Source organism: Myxine glutinosa, chromosome 2 (genome assembly GCF_964187855.1).
Source record: "Myxine glutinosa chromosome 2, kmMyxGlut1.1, whole genome shotgun sequence".
Classification (NCBI taxonomy): domain Eukaryota; kingdom Metazoa; phylum Chordata; class Myxini; order Myxiniformes; family Myxinidae; genus Myxine; species Myxine glutinosa.
Window position 1 is genome coordinate 206,630,551 of NC_136262.1, and position 22,236 is coordinate 206,652,786.

Consider the following 22,236-nt stretch of genomic DNA (forward strand, 5'->3'; position numbering starts at 1 on the left):
AATAAAACTATTCCCCAATTTAAACATTACCAGTATACTGTAGAACCCTGACATTTGCTGATTCACAATTCGTGGAACTGAGCTCTTCGCATTTTATAAAATGTGAACTGCTTCTCCTTTCATGGCCCCTATGCTCTAGCTACTCGTGGTTTTTGTGGGCATAAACTATCCTCCACCACCTTCCCCCACAAAGAATATCAAGCAATAGCCCATCCCCCACAAACAATGGTCACACTAACCACCTCTCCTTCATCGGTCACACTACCCAATCCCCTGCACGGGTCTGTCTGCACAGCACTTCTTGGGTCTAATTCCTTCTTCTCATCCCGAGGCCTTCACCTGCTGTAATTCCTCGTGCTCGTGAACTTTGTGCTTATTGTTTCCCATCAATCATGGGCCCTAAGTGTAAGAGTAGTGCAGGAGATGTCTGCTCCCAAGAAGTCGAAAAAAGGGATGAGCTTGAGCCAGAAAGTGGAGCTGCTTGACCAACTAGAAAGGGGTGAGAGGGCAGTCTCTGTGGGCAGACATTATAGTGTAAATGAGTCCACTTTCCGGTACATAACAAAATAACCGAGAAGGCAATTCATGTATGTGTCATGCTTAGCACAGCACCGTCCCAAAGATGTTACATAGGTCAGGGACGTTCATATTGAGAAAATGGAGAAGGCATTGGATGTGTGGATTGACAGCAATGCACAGAAAATGTTCCTTTAACTGGACATAAATTCGAGAATTTCTGGTTGTGTGCTCTGGTCTGTCATGTGTGCTCATCTGGTTAGCACGGGTGGTGCTGCTAACACGAGTGAGGTGGGTGGTGTTAGGGTTAGGGTTAGGGTTAGTTTTTGCTAGGGTTAGGGTTAGGATCTTTATGGATTGGTTCCATAACTGTTTTGACCCTCAAGTGGAGAGGTACCTGGAAGAAATAACCTCTCCTTCATGGTCCTCTTGCTGGAGGGCAATGTCCCAGGCCACCTCAAGGAGCAGGAGGTGGCCCATGTCAATGTCAGGGTCATCTTCCTGCCACCCAATACCACCTCCATTATCCAACCACGAGACCAAAGGGTCATTGCCACTTTCAAAACGGATACCGATTGCACCTTCCGTCGCATCTTGAAGACTATGGAGATTGACCTCGAACTTGGTGTCGGAAATGTTGGAAGAACTTCAACACAGCCCACTGCATCAGCACCATCAAATACTCGCCTGATGAAGTCAAAGCCTCCACCATCAATGCTTTCTAGCAAAATATATGGCCGCAGAGAGTCAACGACCTCAGAGATTTTCCTGACAACACCGAGGAGAGGCGGTAAATTGCTGGGTTGGTATGGGAGATGGGCGGGGAAGGGCTTTGACGACATGAAGCCTGAAGAATTGGAGGAGCTTATCCTACGCATGGGAAGGAGCTGACTGAGGAGGTGTTGGAGGCCATCACCAAGGTTCCTGAGGAGGAGGGCAGATAAGAGGATGAAGAGGTGGAGAAGTTCAAGCTAACTGTCAAGTTCCTGGTTGAGGTGCTGAAAGATTGAGGACAGTCGCTGACAAATTGCAAGATGCCAACTCAGTGATGGAGTGATACCTCCAATTCAAGAGGGGCCTGGATGATGTTTTGTCGCCGTATAAAGAGCTGCACAGAAACCTGCAGTACTCGGCAAAACAGCTACCGATCACCCATTTTTATTGCTTCCGTTCCTCCACCTCAGCACCATCAACACCCCATCCTGTTTTTCCTTTATATTAGTTTTAAAAGTTTTAAAACTTTTAAAAGTTTAAAAAAATTTCCTGATGAATTACAAAACGCCGGGAAACTATCCCCCTTTTTTCCTATTTGAAAAAAATGCCCTGACATTTGCGGATTCGTGGTAGTTTTTCAAGAATCTATCCCCCACAAATGGAGGAGGTGGGGAGGAAAGGCCGAATGGGTGAGATGGGCGTGGTGTCTGCTGACTCTTTCCTTTGATCATCTTGCCCACCGATGATAATTTGTGCCTCTCACGTATCCTCTACCATTGGACAGATGCCCATCTGATCAGCGGGACTTGCACATTTCCTACATTATGGTGTGGTTTCTTGCATCAGGGCCTGTCCAGGCGATGGCAATGCCAGTATTGTCACGTAAACTTATGGAAATGGCCTGGTTTAGCGCAACAAGGGAACCTCCTGCACCATAAACAAATTGAGCAAGTGGTTTTCATGTTACATGTTGTAACATACTGTGATCCATTGTGCTTTGCACGTGTGGGTCCGGATCCCACCCTCGTTGCTACTGTAAAGTCCTTACGAGACTGATAGTATAGCAAATCAAGGGATTCCGAGATGCGAAGCAAGCATGCAAACAGCGGTGTATTCCTGGAAGTGATGACACAGGAAAAAGCATTTGGTGCACCCAACAGGTGGCGGAGCCCTGGAAAAGGATATGACATCACAGTATGTTACACATGTGAACGACTTTCTTCGTATAAGAAGGGCAACCAACGCAATGTGATGCTATGCTAGTAATAAACCCCTCTTTTTGAAAACGATGGAATGCTTTCATTCAAAAAGATGAAATCATCATAAACTAGAACGCCACTCAGTAGAGCGCATACTCCCGCCGTGGGTTTAGTTGGAATAATACGTTTTGTTTAACATCCCCTCTCCCCAAAACAATAAATGAAAAAGAAAGTAGGCCCCAACTGTCAGAGAATTTATTTTGATATATCTCGGAATTAGAGGAGAAAACATCATTTATAAAATAAGAATAAAAGCTTTAATGCAGTAAAACAGAAAAAATCTTTCTCAAAAAAATTTCCCAAAAAAATTCCTGGATCCGGAATAATATCCTGAGCTTCACCAAAAACTAATCAATTCTTCCTTATCCCAAGGGCAATCATCCCACGAACTATCATCCAAATCCGTTCAGAACTTTTCCAGATATCTTGTTCACAAACACACGAACATACGAACACACACACGGACGGACGGACACGATCGAATGCGTTACTCCCTGGCGGGAGTAATAAACCTGAAAATCGCAGAGCCAGAACCAGAATTATTTATTTGGTCTGGGAAGCCCATGCGAGGTTTCTTCTTCTTCAGCCTCTCACAACCCTGGGTGAATATGCGATCTTGTAGCGGTTGCCGCTGAGCATACACAATCGCCTTACACCTGCCGATGACGCAACCAGGGAGCGATCACTGTACCGGGCTCGCCCAGGCTGCCCGGGCATGCCCAGACTCGCCTTTCCCGGGCTCGCCCAGGCCGCCCGGGCATGCCCAGACTCGCCTTTCCCGGGCAAACGCTCCGATCGGCATGCCGCGCCCGGCTTGGGAGGCGTGGCTTCCGGCATGACGTGTTTGATTGTGCTTATATATATTGCTACCCGATAAATGGGCTAGGGAGAGTACCCGAGTTTTCGTTTTACCAATAAAGGAACTCGGACGAATTCCCGTCTTTTGTCACGTCAATCCTTTCAACTCACGTAGGAGCACAGCTCCTCACTGGTGACCCCCGACATGGACACGGCAGTTATCCTTAAACTGCCTACCTTCTGGGAGGCTCACGCGGCGGTTTGGTTCTCCCAGGCAGACTCCCAGTTTGCCCTGCGAGGCATTACCGCAGACGACACCCGCTTCCACCATGTGGTAGCGGCACTCAGCTCCGCCACCGCGGCCTGCGCCCTAAACCTCCTCCAGCACCCGCCAGCCGCTGACAAATATGGCGTGATCAAGACGCTCCTCCTCGACGCATTCGCCCTCTCACCGGCAGAACACGCACGACGCCTGCTCGACCTGCCCGAGCTCGGCGACACGCGCCCGTCCGAGCGGATGGACTACATGCTCTCGCTGCTAGGTGAGCACTCCTCGGATTTTCTTTTCCGGGAGCTGTTCCTCCGCCAGCTACCTAGCCAGGTACACTTCGCCCTGGCAGGCACGCAGATCACGGATCCCCGCGCCCTCGCCAGGGAAGCCGACAAGATCTCCTCGGCAGGCCAGCACATCGGGGCAGCTACCTGGAGCCCGCCGCCGTCCGAGGCGACGCCCATGGTGCCCGAGCGCCCGGTGCGGTTGGAGGCCGAACTGCCAGTGCGACTGGTGGCCGCCACGCCACGCCGACCGATTCCAACATGACGGCTGGGGCCTCCACCTGACCAGGCATGGTGTTATTACCACGCTAGGTTCGGACAAAAGGCTCGGACATGCTGACCCCCGTGCACTTCCAGCGAGTCGGGAAACGGCCGGGCCGGCGTTCATTACCAGCCATGAGCGCCGGCCACTCGGGCAACTTGCTTTTCATCAAGGACAAAGCGTCCGGGAGGCGTTTTCTTTGTGACACCGGCGCCCAACTGAGCATCATACCCGCCTCCGAGCAGGACAGGCAGACTGCCATTTGCGGCCCCTCCTTGGTCGCTGCCAACGGATCGGCCATCTGCACCTTCGGCCCGCGCATCGTCACCCTCTGCTTCGGCAGCCAGCGCTTTAATTGGACCTTTGTGACGGCAAGCGTGCCCATGGCTTTGCTAGGCGCCGATTTCCTCTGCGCGCACAGGCTGCTAGTCGACGTAAAACGGCGTCGCCTCGTCAACGCCGAGACTTTCAGCTCCCTGGCATGCACAATGAGCAGCTCCGCGCCGAACGAACTATCATACGCCACCTCCTGGAGGGCCGCCCGTTCACGGCTTTCGTCGACCACAAGCCGTTGGTTTACGCGATGGCCAAAGTCACGGAGCCGTGGTCGGCCCGCCAGCAGCGCCACCTCTCCGCCGTGTCGGAGTTTACCATGGACATCCGGCACGTCGCCGGAAAAGACAACGCCGTGGCCGACTGTCTTTCTCGGGCCAGCGTGAACGCGGTCCACCTGGGCGTGGACTTCGTGCTTATGGCGGCCGACCAGACCGCCGACACCACGGTGCAAGCCCTCCGGGCGGTGGACACGGACCTCCGCCTGGCTGACGTCCCCTTCACAGACACTGTCCTGCTCCGCGACGTCTCCCAAGGCCAGCCTCGCCCCGTCGTGCCCGTTACCTGGCAGCGCCGCATTTTCGCCTCCCTCCACGGCCTTTCTCACCCGGGCCGGAAAGCTTGCCAGAAGCTGGTGTCGGCGCGTTTCGTCTGGCACGGACTTCGATGGGACGTCCATGACTGGGCCAATGCCTGCACGGCCTGCCAGCGGGCCAAGGTCCACCGCCACACCCAGGCCCCGCTGACACCTTTCACCGTGCCCGAACGGCGTTTCGACCACGTCAACGTGGACTTGGTGGGCCCCCTTCCCCCATCACAAGGTTTCACACACCTGCTCACCATGGTGGACAGGACCACCAGGTGGCCGGAGGCCGTTCCCCTCGTTTCCACCACAACCGCCGACATGGCGCAGGCTTTCATCGCCACCTGGGTCGCCCGTTTCGGCGCACCGGCAGACATCTCTTCGGACCGCGGTCCGCAGTTCACCTCCGAGCTTTAGGGCGCAGTCGCCCGCAACCTGGGGGTCAAGCTCCACCGTACCACGGCCTACCACCCCTAAGCCAACGGGTTGTGCGAGCGTTTTCACCGCTCCATGAAGGCCGCGCTAATGGCCGGCCTTCAGGATGGCGGTTGGGCCGACCGGCTGCCGTGGGTCCTTTTGGGCCTCCGCACGGCCCCCAAGGAGGACCTCGAAGCGTCCACCACCAAGCTTGTCTACGGCCAGCCGCTGCGTGTCCCGGGCGAGTTCGTGCCCGACGCTACCAGTCCCTGGTCGGCGGCTCGCCAGCGCTCGGACCTCCAGGAGGCCGCTCGACGGTTTGCCCCTGTGCCAACGTCCCGCCACGGTGGCCCCCAGTCCTACGTCCCCCCAGCGCTTCGCACAGCGGAGTCCGTTTTTGTGCGTCATGACGCACACTGGGGGCTACTCCGGCCGCCGTACCACGGGCCCTTCCGGGTCCTGCGACGGGACGACAAGTCCTTCGTCGTCGACGTCGGCAGCAGGTCGGACCGGATTTCGGTGGACCGCCTCAAGCCGGCGCACTTGGACGTCGACCAACCACCACGGTTGGCCCTTCCTCCGCGGCGAGGCCCCCCCCCCCCACGGTCCCCCCCGCTCGACCACCCACCACCACACCGGACCCCCCCCCCCACGACCCTCCAGGGGTCGCTTCGGCCGGGTCATCAGGACCCCCCTTAAATTGACCCTGCCGGTGCAAGTCGATTCTGGGGGGGCGCGTGTAGCGGTTGCCGCTGAGCATACACAATCACCTTACACCTGCCGATGACGCAACCAGGGAGCGATCACTGTACCGGGCTCGCCCAGGCCGCCCGGGCATGCCCAGACTCGCCTTTCCCGGGCTCGCCCAGGCCGTCCGGGCATGCCCAGACTCGCCTTTCCTGGGCAAACGCTCCGATCGGCATGCTGTGCCCGGCTTGGGAGGCGTGGCTTCTGGCATGACGTGTTTGATTGTGTTTATATATATTGCTACCCGATAAACGGGCTAGGGAGAGTACCCGAGTTTTCGTTTTACCACCTTGGATCCTGGGTTCGAATCCCGGTCGATTGCTGAATTAACGCCAGGGGGGTTGACTCAGCCTGTCATCCTTCCGAGGTCGGCTAATTGAGTACCAGTTCACTGGTAATTCCCTGTTTGTCGTTAAAGGCGGCAAAAAGGGTTGGCGTCAGGAAGGGCATCTGGTCGTAAAACATTGCTTCAAAAAGGGGACCGAAAAACAACAACAACCACGGTTCCCGAAAAAGGCCAACCCCCGCTTTGCGGGGAAAAATGGCCTCTAAAGGTGGTTATTTTATTTTTTTATAATAAAGGAACTCGGACGAATTCCCATCTTTTGTCGGGTCAATCCTTTCGACTCGCGTAAGAGCACAGCTCCTCAATCTTTTTTTTTTAAAGTTGTAATTTTGCCAAATCTGTTTTATTCGTTTGTTAATATACCTCAGCCATTAGCAAATGTGGAACTAAGTCTTTATAAGTTCATCAAATACTGACACCGCGAATGACATTCGCTGAGCTAAATGTTGATATCTCTTCTGATGTAAAAATAAAAAAAAATAAAAAAAACAGTTTTAAAGCATTATACGTATCAAACGATACATTTTATGAAACGGGGAAACCTAATACACACTTTGGGAGTTTTAAAATGACAGAATATGTCTTTATTAGAAAAAAAAATGAACATTGAAGACGATGCTGCTAAAAAAAATACACCGCTCTAACGCATAAGCACGAGTTTAAACTACATTTACAACAAATATGAAAACTATTTTCATATCACAATGTTAAATATAGAATATATAGAAGATAATGTTGAAAACAATGAGCCCTATCTTCCAATGGTAAAAAAATCCTTCAAAAAATTCCTCGATCGGGAATAATATCCTGAGCTTCACCAAAAACGAATCAATTCTTCTTTATCCCAAGGGCAATCATCCCACCAACTTTCATCCAAATCCGTTCAGAACTTTTCCAGATATCTTGTTCACAAACACACGAACACACACACACACACACACACACACACGGACACGAGTGAATGCATTACTCCCTGGCGGGAGTAACTAGAACAGCACTCTTTGATGTCTCGACTTTGACAGATATGCCACCAACCACATTATTATCTCACACAAGTAAATATTGCATCATTACTAGCAGAGTACCTGCCCTACATCATTATGAGCGGATTACCCATGATCTTGTTCCAAGCATGGAAAACGTTCTTCTGCCGCATACCCTTATTTGGGCGGTGTATTGGCAACTGACAGCTGTTTCATTTGCTCCCAAAAAGAAAAAAATAACCCGGGTTACATGCATGAAGCAAAAACAAGCCTACTGCTTATAATTCAAACACACATTCAAAAGCACTGGAAAACGTGTGGACAAGAATACTGTTCTGGAAAGGGTGGGACTTGTAATACCCTCTCCCACCTAGAGGCGGCGCTACACTATACACATTTACATAGAGAATTGTGTCCTTCTGTCCCCTCCCACCTCCTCCTCCTCCCAAGACCACTGACAAGGATTCAAACACGCCTATACATCAAATGGGAATATGCTGATCCTATGTAGCAAGTCTGGATGTAATTGGCCCATAACTCTCGGAGGAGTAGCACGTCAAACAAACACAAACACCAGTCCGCAAATTATAGTAAGGATACATACTTGTACCAAATTTGATATTATTCAGTTCAGCTCAGCTGTTCTGATGTATCACAATTTTACCTGACATGACCTCAGACTTTTGACCTTTGTTGCCTAAATAGAATCAGTTCACGTTTTCATCATCACCAAGTTTGGGCAAAATTCCCATCACTGGTTCACAAGTTAGCTCGGTAACAATTTTTTTTTAACCTAATGGAACCTTTGACCTCTTGACCCTTTGACAAACCTAATTAACTAATCGAATTAGTTAATCTTTGCATCATTATACGTATACTTGTACCAAGTTTGACTTATTGGTACACTTCTACTTGTACCTTCAGCCATTTTTTTTTTTTTTTTTTTTTTTGTATACAAGATCGAGGCTCGTGAAAGAGCTAACATTAATCACACAAAAAGACAAACCGACACACAAAACACAAAAAACAAGGGGAGCGGTAGACAAGATGGGGAGAGAGGGGGAAGGACACAAAAGAGAGGGGGAAGGACACAAACACAACATTTGAGAGCAGGGACATCGGGAGGACTTGGGGGGAGGTGGGAGAGGATTAAAACATATGAACACTGCAAGGACTCTGGGGTGAATTACCGGGGGTAGAAAAGATCAAGGTTTTCGATGGGGGACGATAAGAGATGGTGGTGAACAGCTGTTTTAAAGACCTGGAGGGAGGAGTGGGATTGAAGGGAGTGGGGGAGTTTGTTCCAGAGGCGGGAGGAAAGGGGAATGAAAGAGTGAAGGTGAGCAGAGAGCCTAGACTTTGGCAGTTTAACCAGAAGAGGGTTGCAGGCAGATCTTGTGCGACCTGAAGGAATATTGGGGGGACAGAGCACAGAGAGAGCTGGGGGAGCAAGGCCGGAGAGGAGTCGGTAGAAGACAGAAAGACCACCAACCTACCTGCGGTGAGTGAGTGAAAGGCCCTCGGCGTTGACTACATCGCAGGAGATTCCAATGATTCTGAAAGCTTTGGCCTCAACAGCGTGAAGCCGAGCAAGGTGTGAGGCAGGAGCACCAGCCCAGAGGGGGGAACAGTATTCCATTGAGCTGCGGATGAAAGCCTTGTATGTGGTGAGGAGCTCAGGTGTGCCAAGTAAGGACTTCGCACGACGGAGGATGCCCAGTCGGCGACTGGCTTTGGAGGCCAGCTTGGAAATGTGGTTTTCCCAAGAAAGATCATGGCAGATAGTGAGACCCAAAAGCTTGAGCGAAAGAACTTCTTGGAGAGGATTGTTGAGAAAGTAGATGGGAGGGTTGTCCAGTCGGTCCTTTCGGAGAGACATTGTAAGTGTTACATATTTATGGGAATGTATGTGAATTACTATTCAGGTCTTTGCTTATCAATGTGTAGTCGATTAAGGGTTGTTGTGGTTGGAGGGTCAGGAGCCCTTCTGGAAAAAGAGACCGGAAACGGAAGAGGAAAGACACGAGGTCGAGAGAAGCGACGAGGATTCTTCTTCCTCGCCCCGCTCCGACGAGAGGTGGGATCGATATTGAGCCGTGTGGAAAAGCGGCGTTCCCAAGCCCGTCTGGCGAGAGGAGTTACCGGGACGGGTACCTACCCGGTGGACACGTCAAGCTGCCGTGGGGCCGTGCACCGACCCAGCGTCTGGCACCGTTCGCGGCACCGTCTACAAAGACGCGTACGGGTCGCACGTTGGGGCCTAACACGCGTTGCAAGCGGCGTGTGGCTTTTGCCTGCTTTACAGTACCCGCTTCGCGTGGCCAGGAGGGGGCTGCAGCCGTGGTGCCTGGTACGATACCTGCCCGGTGGAAAAACGTCCACCCGGGGTTCGTTCAACCGCCCGAGTGCGGCGAAGCCGACCAGCATCTTGGTCAGGAGGGGCCCAGAGACATTGTGAGGGACAGAGACCAAAGGGGGTCGTGAGTACAAAAGGGGACACACGTATGTAAGATGGCCATCTTAATCATCTAGGGGATTGATTGTTGAGTGTGAATTGTGGATGGTGGATTGCTCGGGGAATATATCCTTGATTGTATCATTGAAATTGTATGGTATCATTACCCTTGAAATATATCATTGAAAATCAGTTTTCTCTTGGGTGGAATTCATAGGGATTGCGTTGCGAAAGCGCATATATAATACAACTTTCTGGCGAAGTTCCTCTCACGGTCCGGGGGTCACCGAGACCAGGTAGTCACCGAGGGGACCACGTAACAGAATTGGGGGCTCGTCCAAATTACGATTTGCGGATTCGCAATTGGGTCTACGTCCAGGATCTAAAATTGTATAAAATAATAAAATAATATTTTTATTAATTAAAATTTATTAATTAAGTATTAATTGGTAAATTTTTGGGGAAATTGGGGGTAAAGTATTGGGTGAAGGTTAACAGGTGTTAACGATAGGCACCATGGCGTTTGTGGCACAGAACTTTGCGGTAACCCCGAGTGAGGCACAGTTCCGAGCGTTACTAAAGTCAGACCTCTTGAAATTGGCCAAACATTTTAACTTGGAGGTCCGAACTAATTTGAGGAAGGCAGAGTTTTAGGCCACGGTGATACAATCTATGGTGGGATTAGGAACATGGGACGAGTTAGCCTGGGAGTGGCTACCCGAAGAACCAGAAGACGTTGAGCTCCGGAAACTGGAGTTGCAATTACGGAGCCAGGAACGGATCAAAGAAGAAGAAAGGAAAGCGGAAAAGGAAAGAGCAGAAGAAGAAAGGAAAGCAGAAAAGGAAAGAAAAGAAGAAGAAAGGAAAGCAGAAAAGGAAAGAGCAGAAGAAGAAAGGAAAGCAGAGGAGAGGAGAGAAGAGAAACAAGCAGAGGAGAGGAGAGCTGCAAGGGAACTCGAAGCAGAGGAGAGAAAAGCAGAAAGGGAATTAAAGGAACGTGACATGGAGCTTCGGCAGGAAATTAAATTCAAGGAGCTGGAGTTAATGAGAGAACGGGGAGAGGCACCACCCTTGCTGACGGGGTCGACACCTAACCAGAAAACCCGGGATGTGGGCAGACATGTGAGGCTGGTTCCACCGTTCAGTGAAAAGGAAGTCGCGAAATTTTTTCCACACTTTGAGAAAGTGGCTCGACAATTAAACTGGCCGGAGGAGGCCTGGACCATACTAGTGCAAAGTGTGCTGGTGGTAAAAGCTCAAGAGATTTATTCGGCGCTACCAATGGACCAATGTGCAGATTATGAGGTACTGAAGAAGCACATCCTCAAAGCCTATGAGTTGGTTCCAGAAGCTTACAGGCAAAAATTCAGGAATGCCAGGAAGAGGGAGAGTGAGACCCATGTGGAGTTTGCCAGAGTGAAAGAAAACATGTTTGATCGGTGGTGTGAGTCAAAAGGAGTCGGGAAAGACTTCGAAACATTGCGTGACTTGATCCTGGTGGAGGAATTTCAGCAGTGTGTCCACGAGGACATCAAAGTGTACCTGCAGGAAAAGAAAGTACCAAAGTTGTGGGACGCAGCCACCATGGCAGATGAGTATGCCTTAACCCACCGAATAGGGGTCCACAAACCTAACTCCTCGCCTAGACTTCAGCAGGGGAGTTATGGAACACCCGGTGCGGAGAACGACCTTACATGGCGGCAGCCTCGAGATGATTATGGGGACAACTATGATACCCCAACTGTTAGAAATCAGAGGGCTACGGGCCCAAGACAAACTTATTTTCCGGGGGGCCCGAGGCAGACCACGAGTTTTTCCTCCGGGCCTACTTGCGCTTTTTGCAAGAAACCTGGACATGTGATGTCCCAATGTTATGCCCTGAAAAAGGAAAATCAGGAGCGGAGGTCGACTAGTACGACTCCAAATGCAATGGCCATTGTGAGAAATCGCCATCAAAAGGGTTACCAACCATTTATTTCAGAGGGGTTTGTGTCACTGGATGGAGCCTCGACTAACCGGAGACCGGTTAGGATATTGAGGGACACAGGAGCACATCAATCTTTAATGCTTGAAGGCATTTTGCCATGGTCCGAGGAGACGGCAACGGGGGATAGTGTTCGTTTACAGGGGATCGGGGGCGGTGTTAGTGCTCCACTTCATGTCATCCATTTGGAGTCCGATTTGGTGTCAGGACCGGTCACCGTCGGTTTACAAGCCACACTTCCTGTAGAGGGTGTATCTGTGGTTATCGGGAATGATTTGGCCGGGGGTCAAGTTTATGGTAACCTGAGGGTTGGTAAAGAGCCCAGCAGGGAAAATAACACCACACCAGCTCGGGATGGCGACAAAAGTACCAAGTTATTTGTAGGGGGACTGAACTTCAAAACAGAGGAAGAAGTTCTGACCTCTGTCTTCAACAGATATGGGCTGCTGGTGGAAGTGCGGTTGGTAAGCGACAGGGAAACGCAACAGTCAAGAGGGTTCGGCTTTGTCACGTTTGCAAGCACAAAAGACGCCAGAGAGGCAGAGAAGAATTGGAATGGCAAGGATTTGGAGGGTCGGACCATAACAGTAGGGAAGGCATTTCGTAGGCGTCGAGAGGTCTACAGGAGAGTACAACTGGGCGGTAGTTTTGGTGGTGGCCGCAATCAATATTATTATGGAGGCTCCCTGAGTTACGGCAGCTCCCGAAGGAAGGATTGTCAAAGTAGTGGCCGAGAAGGAGACCGCTATTCATGGGACTACAGTGACAAGCGGTCCCACCATAATTATTAGGGAAGTTCTGAAAAGCTGAAGCACTGAATGCGGCGGAGCCGCCGAGCCAAGATTCCTGCACGGACTAACCGTGAACTCCACGTTCCTCAAGGCGTCCATGTAGAGAACTTTCCTGCATGGACTAACCGTGAACTCCACGTTCCTAAAGGCATCCCTGTAGTGAATACTCGGCTTGGCCTCCCGGAAAAAGTGCTATCGAGTTGCTTAACTTTGGATCTTTGATCAACCCCTTAACCTTCATTCACAAGAAACTGACAGTCAAAGTCAGAGGGTCAGGAGATGGAGTTTGGCTTGGCAGGAGTCCAACAGGAAATTGAACATGTAAAGGGCAGGGACAATGTCGTTGCTGGTGCTTTGTCCAGAGTGAATTACCTTTGAAAATCTCTGGGGGTTTTGTGAAATTTTGTTGCTTTATTTTTGAGTTGTGATAATTGTTGCCCAGGGGAACTGATGATTTGGGGGTTGAGTTATCTGGTTTGTTTATCCAAGTTGGCCGGCAAAGAAAGTTTTCGCTGGGTTCAAACTTTCTTTCTTGAAGGGGGGGGGGAGTGTTACATATTTATGGGAATGTATGTGAATTACTATTCAGGTCTTTGCTTATCAATGTGTAGTCGATTAAGGGTTGTTGTGGTTGGAGGGTCAGGAGCCCTTCTGGAAAAAGAGACCGGAAACGGAAGAGGAAAGACACGAGGTTGAGAGAAGCGACGAGGATTCTTCTTCCTCGCCCCGCTCCGACGAGAGGTGGGATCGATATTGAGCCATGTGGAAAAGCGGTGTTCCCAAGCCCGTCTGGCGAGAGGAGTTACCGGGACGGGTACCTACCCGGTGGACACGTCAAGCTGCCGTGGGGCCGTACACCGACCCAGCGTCTGGCACCGTTCACGGCACCGTCTACAAAGACGCGTACGGGTCGCACGTTGGGGCCTAACACGCGTTGCAAGCGGCGTGTGGCTTTTGCCTGCTTTACAGTACCCGCTTCGCGTGGCCAGGAGGGGGCTGCAGCCGTGGTGCCCGGTACGATACCTGCCCGGTGGAAAAACGTCCACCCGGGGTTCGTTCAACTGCCCGAGTGCGGCGAAGCCGACCAGCATCTTGGTCAGGAGGGGCCCAGAGACATTGTGAGGGACAGAGACCAAAGGGGGTCGTGAGTACAAAAGGGGACACACGTATGTAAGATGGCCATCTTAATCATCTAGGGGATTGATTGTTGAGTGTGAATTGTGGATGGTGGATTGCTCGGGGAATATATCCTTGATTGTATCATTGAAATTGTATGGTATCATTACCCTTGAAATATATCATTGAAAATCAGTTTTCTCTTGGGTGGAATTCATAGGGATTGCGTTGCGAAAGCGCATATATAATACAACTTTCTGGCGAAGTTCCTCTCACGGTCCGGGGGTCACTGAGACCAGGTAGTCACCGAGGGGACCACGTAACAGAATAGTGTGAGATTTGTCAGGATTGAAAGACATGTTCCACTTGTTTGACCAGTCTGTGATTTTGTCCAGGTCTGCAGAGAGTGAGGAGGCTGCAGACTGCCGATCTGAGGGATGAGGAATGGAGCGACAGAGAGTAGAGTCGTCAGCAAAGAGATAGAGAGGATTTTCAAGAGAGTCAGAGAGATCATTGATGAAGACCAGAAAAAGCACAGGGCCCAGAACACTACCTTGGGGAACTCCAGCCTGAACAGGAAGAGGAGATGAGAGAAACCCATTCAGGGCCACACGTTGACTACGACCAGAGAGGAAGTCCGCCATCCATGCGTGGAGATTTCCATGGATACCAAAGGAGGAGAGTTTGGAGAGCAGAGCAGGGTGCCAGACCGTATCGAAGGCACGTGAAATGTCAAGGGAGACAGCTCTAATTTCCTGTTTGGCGTTGAGGACCTCCATCCATTGTTGAGAAAGCAGAAGCAGCATGTCCAGAGTAGAGTGACCAGGTCTGAAACCAAATTGATGATCAGAGATCAAGCCATTGGAGAAGAGGAAAGATTTAATATCTGAAGCAATGATGGATTCCATGACTTTGCTGATAATTGGGAGAAGGCTGATTGGTCTGTAGTTGCTGGGATCTGTTTTTGCACCTTTTTTGTGCAAAGCGGTGATGTTGGCTGATTTCCAAGCAGATGGCAGATGACCTTGAGCAAAAGAGAGGGTGAAGAGAACAGAAAGAGGGAGTGAAAGAGCAGAAGAACATGATTTTAGGACCCGTGGGCTGATGCCGTCAGGACCAGTTGCAGAATCAGAGTCGAGGGTTGACAGAAACTTTTCCACCTTGTCAGGAGGAAAGGACACAGAGTCCAGGAGCAGCTGGGTACGACTGGGTACGGTGGGTACAGAGAGGGATGGGTTTGGGACACAAGATTTAGAGGCAAACACAGAGTTGAGGCATTCAGCTTTTTCACGTGCGGAGTCAGCTGTTAAGCCGTTTGAGGTGAGGGAGGGGATGGAGGGGGAACAAACACCAGAAACAGATTTGACGAGACGCCACCAGGATTTGGAAGAGGGAGACAGATAAGAGAGTTCGGTCTTGAGAATGGTGAGATATTGTTTCCTGGCCATTGTTAAATTTTCTCGGTAATTAAAACTTATCACTGATGGATTAACGGACAGACAAGCGGATGGACAAGTGGATGGACAACCCGAAACCATAATGCGTTGACTTCATTGGTGGAGACATAAAATATTGAGTTCCATTTAACGTGTACATGGGCTAACACACACAGATTGCTCGAATTTGGCCAAAAAACGGTCGCACTTCGCATAACTCGTGTGTTTCATGCTTTTTACTACTCTCCAGGTCGTGTTCTCTTTTGGACATTGTTTGCACGTGTTTATGGTCTCCAAACATAGAGATGGACAGTCGCATAATTGATACCTTCATTCGATGTGACTGTTGGTGCACCGCCTGAAGCAGCACGCTCTTTTATTGTTGCATTCTTCTTCCCCAGCATATAGCAAAAGGCTGCGAGTAGCATCATCGGCTGAGAGTGCGGCTATTCCGCTGATGCAACACATTCCATAGGTTATGGCAGGCATTTGGAATTTGTTCATGATGCCAACTATAACTTTACTACTCTTCATGAAGGACACCTTGAGATCATGAAGGACACCAAACTAATGCCGGCGGACGGGACACCCGGCTTAACGTCAACCTGAGGGATGAAATCCGAACCTAGGCTAGACGGTTAAGAGACGGGTGGCTCATGCAGGGCGAGTCAAAAGTCCGGAAACATAGAATTAATGTTGCATTTGTTGCAGTGGAATTACATAAGTGTGCTTCCTTTCCTTCCCATGTTTCTGTGATTTTGACTCGCCCTGTGGAATCTAGGCCATCTTGGCATTGCACGATGAATTCCTCTGAAATTCAGAAACTTTACAAGTAGAACGAGAACGGCACTCGGTAGAGCGCATACCTCCAACAGGCTGAACAGTTTACATTTTGTATCCCACTGATAGGTCGGATCTGGATTCGGTCCTGAACCAAAATCGAATCTGCTTGTTCTCATCTCCTCACCAACTCATCCATCAAGTTTCGTCCGAATCCATCCACAACTTTTTGAAATATCGTGCTATAGGCTTATATCCTTTTTGGTCCCATCTTTCAATGGTGAAGAATCACTTAAGAATTAAAAATTAAATCTCGTATCCAGATCAGAATTGGGAACTTCACCAAAATGGAATCGGTTTGTCCTTGTCACACACCCAACCTGTCCACCAAGTTTCGTTTGAATCCATCCATAACTTTTTGAAATATCATCTGCCTTATAAAAGACAGCTCAGTTTGTGTGTTTGTACAGATGGTTGTCCTGCTTTATAAAGGTAGGTTTTAAAGGCCAATCTATTAACATGAAAGTGTGTTCACCACTGTTAATTATGTCTCTTCTTTTGGAAATGTAGACGGTGGCTTGCAAACCGAGCCTCAAGGGCGGTGTACAGAATCTTTTTTTTTTAATAACAATAAATACAAGGCGCAGGGAGGTGAAATTTGCTGCATGTGATGTGCAACGCGTGCAGAGTAAACTGATTTTTACTTTACGTCCATAGGATGTCTTATGAATAAAGATTATATAATTACATCTCACACTAGGCCAAGGCTTCAGACTTTGACACGCTCATGAGGCTGCACCGTCGAATAAACTGTTCCAATTTGTCATTTTCGACAGGCCTTTTACTTGTGTTATTTATTGTTTTTGGCCCTATCTCTCAATGGTGAAGATTTCACTTATCATTTTTAGTATTCTGATTCGGATCTTCACCAAAATCTAATCAGTTTGGCCTTGTCACGCACCCAACCTGTCCACTAAGTTTTGTCTGAATCCATCCACAACTTTATGAGATATCCTGCTCACAGACCGACAGACAGGGGTGAGAACATAACCTTCGCCCGCCTTGCGTGGCGAGGCTAACAAGGTTATGTTTCACCCCTGTCTGTCTGTTTGTTTGTCTGTCTGTTGTTTGTCTGTGAACATATCTCAAAAAGTTGTGGACGGATTCGGATAAAATTTGGCAGAGAGATAGTGTATGTGACACGGACGAAACGATTAGATTTTGGTGAACATCCAGATCCAGCTACTACAATTTTTTTTAGTGATTCTTCACCATTGGGAGATGGGACCAAAACGATACATGGCAACACATGTCAAAAAGTAATGAGCGGATTTGGACGAAACTTGGTGGACCAGTTGTGTGTGACAAGGAAGGATTGATTGAATATTGATGAGGATCCGGATCTGGATCAGATAAATTTTAAAGTGATTCTTCATCATTGTATGCTCGGGATAAAACCGATGCGTATATAGCCTACCACTATATCTCAAAAACTTAAGGACGGATTATTTATTTATTTATTTATTTATTTATTTATATTTTTTTTGTATACTGAATCGAGGCTCATGAAAGAGCTAACATTTATTTCACAAACAAATCAACCAGACAAACAAAACACACAAAATTGGACGAAACTTGGTGGAGAAGTTGAGTGTGTGACAAGGACTAAACAATTCGATTTTGATGAAGATCTGAATATGGATTCGGATACGAAAATTATTTAATTTATAAGTGATTCTTCACCATTGAGTAATAGTGCTAAAACCCATACATAGCACGATATCTCAAAACGTTATGAACGGATTTGGACAAAACTTGGTAGACCAGTTGGGGGTGTTACAAGACTGAATCGATTCGATTTTTGTGAAGATGTCAATATGGATTCGGATACGAGAATTATTTAACTTTTAAGTGATTCTTCACCATTGAGAGATCAGTCGAAAAGCGATATATAACATGATATCTAAAAAACAAAAGTTATGGAAGAGTTGTGATTAAACTCGGTGAATGAGTTGGTTAGGTGACAAAAACAAGCTGATTAGATTTTGGTTCAGGTCCGGGTCCAGAACTGACCTATCGGTGGGATACAAACCATAAACTGTTCAGCCTGGAGGAGGTATTAGTCCAGTCATTCTAGCGAACTTTTACCCCTAACCCACCACTAATTGCAAGAGAAAAAAAATGATATTTTTCTGAAACCTGTCGATCCACTGAACAAATACATAAAATTATACTCAATTATAATGAGTGGATCATACTTTATTTTCAGATTGAACGAGAGCCGTGAACGAGAGGTGGAGTGACGCCGGGATGACCTTTCACATCAGCATGTGGAGGAATGCAGTCCTTTCTCTACGAGAAGCTTCCAGCCTGTACCGACTTGAGACAAATCAGCTCAAATGTTGACCTCCTCTGGAAGGTTTCGCTTACTGTTCGATCACCTCGGCCCTCTTGGACAGGAATGATGCAGATGGTACACAAGGGAGAACATCCGGGTGAGGCATCAATAATGTTTCTGCCCATGATTGATCTCAGTCCAAGTGACTTGGACTGCATCAACTCCACACTGCATTTCGTTTGTGAACATGCGCAGAGATATGGTGTAACCCCGATACTGACATTTGATCAACCACTTTGGTGGAAAGCTCTCACCATAGTCAAGAGCGAGCCAGCGGACAGCAAACTTCACTCGATTGTTCTAAGACTAGGAGGATTCCATACACTCATGAGTTTTCTTGGGTGTATTGGCCACCTGATGTCTGGTCCTGGACTCAAAGAGCTTCTGGAAGTTGCATATGCCAGCAACACTACAACCCACATGATGAGTGGCAAACGGTGTCTAGAGCTATACGTGGACATCTACTCGTTGATGCAGCACTCAATGCAAAACTTGCTTCGAAGGTATTTCAGATGAACCTCCCAAGTGATGGAGACAGCGAGCGTACAGTTCCAGCAGAGCTCAATGATGCAGGCGACTTGTTTGACGGTCTGATGTCGGGTGACCAAGCAGTGTCAGACATCGAGTCATCAAAGGTGATGGAGGTCATTTGAGACAAAATCAATCAGGTGATTGATACAATAAGGCATCAACGGACAGCGAGACTGTGGTTACAATACATGGAAATGGTGGACATTATCCGTTTTTTTCTGAAATCTGAAAGAACAGGGGATTGGATGCTTCACTTGCATATCCTGCGTGCCATGCTTCCATATCTTGCAGCTTCCGGACACAGACACTACACAAAGTGCCTGCACATATATCTGCAACTGATGACCGAGTTTCCAAAGGACCATCCAGAAGTACATCAGAAATTTCTCCAAGGATTCCAAGTTGTCCGACGGAGCGACAGATACTGGGCTGGTCTGTCTACAGATTTAGTCATCGAACAAGTACTTATGAGAAGTCTGAAGACATCAGGTGGTCTGACCAGGGGACGAGGGATGACAGAGACACAACGCTCAGTCTGGGTCATGGCTAGTCCTTTCTTTGCAGAGGTGAACAACGCCCTCCAACACCTCACTGATGTGATGTATGTGACAAGTGAACAGCACAAGGATCTATCAAAGTCTAGACAGAAGAATGATGTAGCGATACCCAGAAAATGCTTGAGTTTCTTCATGAGAGGGATCCCTTTCAAGACGACGATACTCTTCACAACATTTTCACTGGTATAGTTTCCCAGACAACGGTGAATGTTGATGAGGCGAAAACTGTGGGAGAAAGGCTCTTGGGCCAGATGAGTGGTAAACGTGTGCTTGAATACAGCTTCAAGAAGAAGGGTCAAGCCATAACTATGGACTCAGAGTCTGCAATGAAGACACCAGACGGAGACATCAATATCGACCCTCAGTTACTCTTCCAGAGACTTGTGATCGCTGGCACTGAAGTAGGAGACTTATCCAAAGCACTCCTTTGTGAGTTATGCACATATCCTCCATCTTTGTTCGAGACCAAATATGCCTTGCTGTCCGCCAATAAGCCAGCGTTAGCCTCAGCAATCAAATCCTTGGCACCTGCCGATACTGCGCAACCGTCCGATATACAATACGTACTCGATGGCGGTGCCCTATTGCAGCGCATACCGTGGCAGTCAGGTGAACAGTACAAGGATATTCTTGACCGCTACCTGAAATATGTTAGTAGGCATTACGGGCATGCTATCGTCGTGTTTGATCGCTATCGTGAAGGTCCCTCAACGTAAGACTGTGCCCATCAGAAAAGGGGTGAGCGACCATCAGTGAAGGTATCTTTTTCTCAAACCATGACGCTTTCTGTCAAGAAGGAAGAGTTTCTTCGGAACAAGGAGAACAAGCAACAATTCATAGACATTCTTGGTAAGAAACTGGAATGCGTAAGTCACTCATAGGCGGATATTTTGGCGACTGCCGGCGATCAAGATTTTTCGGCGACTACTGGCGATTTCGGGCGGTCAAATATGGTCAGGCGGCAGTATGGCGACTGCAGGCGGCCACATTGCGACTGCATTGCGACGACGCCCCGAGTGGGATGGCGACTGTTGAAGATCGACGACGACTGCATTGCGGATGCACGGCGGCAGCATGGTGACAGTCTGGCGGCTAGATTACGACCGATGGCGGATCGCGGCGACTGCATTGGGGCCGGGTGGCGGTTTACTCCGACGTCCGCAAGACTGCAATAAGACCGCCGGCGATTGGAGACGATTCACACAACTTTTTAAATCTTTATTTCTCTATTTTACATTTCATTTTATTCATTTCAATGATGGATGACATGAAGCATAAAGATGTTTGATGTACAATAAGAAAGTTAATAAAGATGTATCATTGTAATGTAATAATCAAACTTTTCTGCAGGGAGAGAGAATGGAAATAAAGTCCAACAAATTATTTCCACTGGTCCCAAGTCCCATAAATAAAGTTTCCAAAGGACCAAAGTCCCAAAAATAAAGTTCCCAAAAGTCCCAAGTCCAAACAATAAAGCCATATCCTTGTCGGCACCACAGGACCTCACTCCACGGAGGCCCTCACACCATCCTGTCTTGCCATGGAATCGTGGTATGTCGTAATGCAGTCGCCAGGCAGTCGTATCTCTGTCGCCAGTGGCCATAACTCGGCCGCCACTAGTCCTACTGCTGTCGTCGTCAGTCTCCCATAGCCACAGGGGAGACGTGGCAGTTCTTCTGTAGTCGATATGCAGCCGCAACAGTGTCGGCCCATAGTCGGGAAGATGCCGCAGGAAGGCCGTATGGCATTCGCATCTCTGCCGTGCTAGCTGGTGGGGCGATGCTGGGGCGATTGCGGAAGACGATGAGCGACTGGGTTGTGGCTGCTTTACGGTCTTATTACGGATACCGACGACAGCATGGCGGTTCCATCACGACAGCATGGCGGATTTTTTTCGAGTGCGACTGAGCGCGCCGTTTTTAAACATTTAAAAATATATTTGGCCCCTTTGCGGCTCTTGCCGACTGCAGCCGACCTGGGGAGGATAACCACGACTACAGGCGACCGTCCATTACGGTTTCATTACGATTGTCGGCGGGTGGTGGCGATTTTTCCAGTCGCCAGTAGTCGCCGACAAATCCGCCTATGTGTGACTTAGGCAGAAGAATCTCATTGTGAAGTGCTTCATGCGAGTGGGGATGCGGACCTACTCATAGCAACTACTGCAGTTTGTAGCTCTTCAAAATACAACACTGTTCTTGTTGGCGAAGACACTGACTTGTTGATACTACTGTGCTACTATTTTCGCAAGAATACTGCGCACACTCTCTACTTAATGTCGGAGCCGAAAAAGGGTTCATTGAATCCAAGACAATACTTGGACATTGGCAAAGTCAGAGAGGCTCTGGGTGATAGTCTGTGAAAACATTCTCTTCATCCAGATTCTCTACATCCAAACAGATTCCCATTTTCTTGGGCGGTATGTGTACCTGGGATGCGACACGACATCAAGGGTCTTTGGGATCGGCAAAGGCACTGGACTCAAACTGTTCAAGGACAATGAAATGTTCTAGCAAGAGGCCCTAATTTTCGGCAATAAAGAGTCAACACAGGATGAGGTCATTGCTGCAGGAGACAGAGCAATGGTTTGTGTGTACGGAGGCAAACCATCAGACAATTTGAACGAATTGAGGGTAGCAAAATTTCATGCTAAGGTGACAACAAACAAAACATCG

The 22,236-nt window shown here is 48.8% G+C and overlaps 1 protein-coding gene across 4 annotated transcripts in view; it reads left to right on the top strand.

The window, feature by feature from the left end:
- LOC137420911 (heat shock 70 kDa protein 12B) overlaps positions 1-22,236 on the top strand; it is a 134,067-nt gene that overhangs the window by 19,186 nt on the left and 92,645 nt on the right. The gene's annotated exons all lie outside the window — the stretch shown is intronic.